The sequence below is a fragment of the Nannospalax galili genome, unplaced genomic scaffold, assembly GCF_000622305.1.
Source record: "Nannospalax galili isolate Female #2095 unplaced genomic scaffold, S.galili_v1.0 scaffold142, whole genome shotgun sequence".
Taxonomy (NCBI): domain Eukaryota; kingdom Metazoa; phylum Chordata; class Mammalia; order Rodentia; family Spalacidae; genus Nannospalax; species Nannospalax galili.
The window spans coordinates 1,197,886-1,202,453 of record NW_008348793.1 but is presented as its reverse complement, the minus strand read 5'-3'; the positions used below and the strand labels follow the sequence as shown (position 1 = coordinate 1,202,453).

General features: G+C 37.8%; 1 protein-coding gene across 3 annotated transcripts in view; it reads left to right on the top strand.

The window, feature by feature from the left end:
• The window catches only part of Sec24d (SEC24 homolog D, COPII coat complex component), a 102,509-nt gene that overhangs the window by 67,982 nt on the left and 29,959 nt on the right, over positions 1–4,568 (top strand). The window lies entirely within an intron of this gene.

The following is a 4,568-nucleotide window of genomic DNA, read 5'->3' as shown; positions in this document are numbered from 1 at the left end:
ATAGATAGATAGATAGATAGATAGATAGATAGATAGATAGATAGAGGAATATTTTTCCAAACTAACTTTTTTCAGTTGACTAGATCCTTAAACTTTTCAATTAGCATATCTTATTCATCTATTTGTTATTTATGATTGTTTTAAGCTGTATTACATAGAACTTGTTACTAAAGAGAACTCGATGCTTTATGAGTTTAAAATATTGTAATGTTTGAACATATTTGAGAAAATAAAAACATTTTTGATACAAGTGCCTTATGTAGGCAAGATACGTGTCTTGAAGTAAATTATATTTCAGTAGTTGATTTGTCCCTTCCTGCTGTTGACTGAAGGAAAATCATTATACAAACACAAATATTTGATGTCCTAATTATGTATAATAAAGGCACTGTAACTAGGGAGGGACAGTTTACTGGCTAAATTTGAAAGCAGAACATAAATCCCACCAGTTCCCCAGTTCTCAGGAAAGGCTGATTATCTGGATCTTACGCCCTTTTAGTAGAAACCTGGGCTCAGAGTCAAATTTGTGCCTGGAAACAAGTGCCTTAATATCTTCAGACTTTGTTTATGGGAATGTTCCAGAAATATACGATATGTGGGAAATCTCACACAGCAAACAAGCACCAAATAATCATTCTCACTTTTGAAACTTAGTCATCCTTTTATCTTTCTAAGCGAGTTTATTGTAAACATACTATAAACATCTTTAAATTTAATTGTAATTTAACATGTAAGTGAAGTAGAATAGTTGACTTAAGAATTTAGTGAAAACCAGCTTATTTAATTTGTATGTTTTTTTAATTTTTAAAAATATTTTACTTATTTTTATTTTATGTGTATGACTGCATTGCCTGCATGTCTGTAAGTGCACCCATGTTAAGCAATGGTCGCAGAGGTCAGAAGAGAGTGTCAGATCCCCTGGAACTGGAGTTACAGATGCCTAACATGTCTGGATGCTATGAGAGTTATCAAAACTCAGCAACATGATAAACCAGTTCAAAGAATCCTTCCCATGTATAGGCCTGATAAGAAATAATTATGTGATCGGTCTAAGTATGCTCCATGTTGTAAAGGAAGGATATAGTCAGAGTACCGGAGGAAAGCAGGGTTGGAAAGGTTTTAAGGGGGTTGTGAAACCTGCTGGTTAAGCCATGAGTAGAGAACTGTCTGTGAGGTGAAGGAGAAACTGCACAGCAGCCCAAAGTGGGGCATAAGGGTGCAAATGGCTCAGTCCCTCTCCTTAGGGACTCCAAAGGCATCGCCAGTGACTGATGTGGACCCAGTTTCAACTGAGATGATTGGAAAGCATATTCCACTTTACCCCCAAACTCATTTAAATTCAAGTATTTTTAAAACACTGTGTCAAATAAAACATATTTACAGCCACGTTCCTGACTCAGGTCACTTAAATTGGGACAGTATGTATTGAGAAATGAGAAGTAAATTGAGGAAATATTTTGAAACAGTTCTGTCCTTTCATTTCTTCTGAGTTTGACATTGTGTCTTTGATCTCTTACCATTAGCTGTTGCTAAAGGAGTATAATAGGAATTTGAAATGACAGCCTGCAGGAGAACTTAGGTTAGTTTAATAGACCTGAGGATAATTAAAGGTAGGGAGACAATGGATTCCATTCGTTTCCACCTGCTGTCCACACATTCATTCAGCCATCACTCATTGAGAACTCTCATGTCATGCTCTGCCCTGGGCTTAGGGGACTCAGTAAAGTTCTTCTTAGAAAAGATAGTGTTGTGATTTGTATTGTGCTACAGGCTAGTTTGTCTTATAGAAGTCTGCATAATGAACGGAGAGAGATTGGAGGGAAAGACACATTAGAAATTAAGATAGTAATCAAAATTGGCATAGTAATCCAAATAGGAAAAAATGAGGTTGTATGACAGTTCTTCAAAAACTTACAAATTGTGGCACATGCCTTCGGGAGGCAAAGACAGGCAGATTTCCGTGAGATTGAGGATAGCCTCGTCTACATAAGAAGTTCTAGGCAAACTGGGACTACAAGGAGACCCTGTCACACACAAAAAAAATAATTATAAAATGAATTACCATGTGATCCAGAGATTCAAGTTCTAGATCTATTCCCCAAAGAAAATCAGTCTCCAAAAGATATTTAAACATCTATGTTCATAGCTATGCGGTTCACAAAAACCAAAAGGCAGAAGGTAACACATAGCTAACAGTATGTTAGGAACTACCATCCATCAGTAGATGAATAGTTAGACAAGACATGGCTCATACATAAAATGGAATAATCCTCAGCCTTAAAAATGAAATTATGATGTATATTAGAAAGTAGGCAAAGATTAAAAAATAAGCTGGCCACAAAAAGAGAGAAATACTACATGATTCTACTTTTTTGTGATATTTGGAGAACTTAAATTCAGAGAAGGAAGGTAGCTAGAGAGAGGATCCTGGAAAGTGATTTAGTGTGCAGTTTCAGTTTGTAAGAGGAAGAGCCTTCTGGTGATCCTGCAGGTGGTGATGCACTGAGCATCAGTGAACTGCAGGTAAACATGGTTCAGATGCTAGTTTTCTGGGGACTTTTGGTGGTGGTGGTGGTTTTGGATTTTGTTTTATTGGAGTTTTGTTTGTTTGTTTGTTTTTGTCTCTTTGGGTTTCTTTTATCTTTTTGAGACAGGGTTTGCTTGTAGCTACAGCTGACCTGGAACTCATTATGTAGACCAGGCTGGCCTAGATCTCATAGACATACACATGCGTCTGCCCCTGGAGTGCTGGAATTAAAGGCATAAACCACCATGCCTGGCATTCCTTTTTCTATTTTTATGAACACAATTATAAATAAAATTTAAAGGATAAAAAGAAAGTGAGGCTCCAGATTTGGATGCTGAAACTAAATGGTGCATGAAGGGCTTCAGAATTAGCTGGATGTGGATGGTAAGTGAGACGGAGAGCTCCACAGAGAAACAGAGAACTTCTAGACCAGATTATATTAAAAGAGCACATTTTCTCTAAGTTGTTTTTTTTTTGTTTTGTTTTGTTTTTTATAGGCAACAGGTATAGCTGGAGAAATGTCCTAATAACTTCTGAGCTTTTGCACCTGAAGTGCTGGCCGGACGTTTCTGAGGTGTTCTTCCTTATAATGCTGGTCTGGAGCTCAGAAAAGGGTTCTATGCTAGAAGTACTGGTTAAAGTAGGACATGATCTCTGTGATGAAACGGGAGGTGAGAGGAGAGAGGAGGGCGCCCCTTGGCGGAGGAAAGGAAGGCAGAGGCCAAAGCCCCTCAGAAGGGTAGGAAAGTGAATGAGTTGGCAGAGTGACATTCCTGACAAAAGCCGGGAACGAATGTGCTTTAGACGAATGATAAATTCACTTGACATATATGGAAAACAAGTTCCAGTGAAGCACTCCTGTAGAGTACGGCAGCTAGAGACACAGAAAACACCAGTGAGGAGTGGGTTATGCTGTTAGAGGAGAGGAGAGTGATAAGACACGTGGGTTTGACCAGAGAGGCTTTGGTTTCACTAATGAGACTGTTGCTGTTTCCACTAATGTAATCTATATTACAAAAAGAGAGTAGATGGGATGGGACTCAGAAGTTATTTTTAAAAAAATCTTCACATGGACACCTGCAGATGGCCTGCGTTTCTTTGCTGTTCTGATTTTGGATGTGGTAAAGTGAAGTCTTCAGGTTAATTTTGGAGTCTTATAAGTTTCTGTTTAAAGTGAAGTACTTTATTAAAACAGTATTATGTCTAGCCTTACAGTCAATACAGAGTTAATCAATGAACTCATTTAGAAGCATTACCATCTAATTATATAATAATTAAAGCATAATTTAATTTTAGAACATTTTATGCTTTATCATAAAATTTCAAGCTCAATTGGTCCAAAGTCCTTATTCTGTAGTGGAGGTCATTGATGGATTTGTCTGTGGCTTCCTTTTCTAAATATTTTGTGTCATAGGTGAAGGATCACTTCCTTGGGAGCTCGTTGGACACCAGCCAGAACAGGGAACAGCTAAAGCCCACTTCATGACAGCTGCTTTATGTTACAGTGACGGCTGCAGAAACAGAAGGAAGGCCACGTTTACCACCAATATGAAATGTTTTCAATGCATTTGACAACTTGGTGCATGTTTAAGGCATACAGTGCTTTTTTAATATACAATTCATATCTCTAGCTGGGCATGGTGGTGTACTCCAGCGATCCCAGCACTAGGGAAACAGAGGATTGACTCTGTGTTTGAGGCTAGCAAGACCTTGCTTATAAAGAAAAAAAAAATAGTCATGTATCTAAAATTAAAAGAACTGGTAAGAGATTTGAAAATAATGATATCCAAGTTAATGAAGGTTCCTCACAGTTTCAAACATTGATTTTTTATATGTGCTCCTTTTTAGCATAACTTTTCAGGGTTCCACATACATATCATCCTATCTGGGAGCCTGTTGTACACAGGGCTGGCCTCAGTACTTGGTACCTCACTTTCAGCAGTCATAGCCAGGGAGTCGTTGGAGCTATAAAAATGAGCCATCTCTGTTAAATATAATACTGTCATAACCTGGAACATAACCAGCTTCTTACAGCTATATA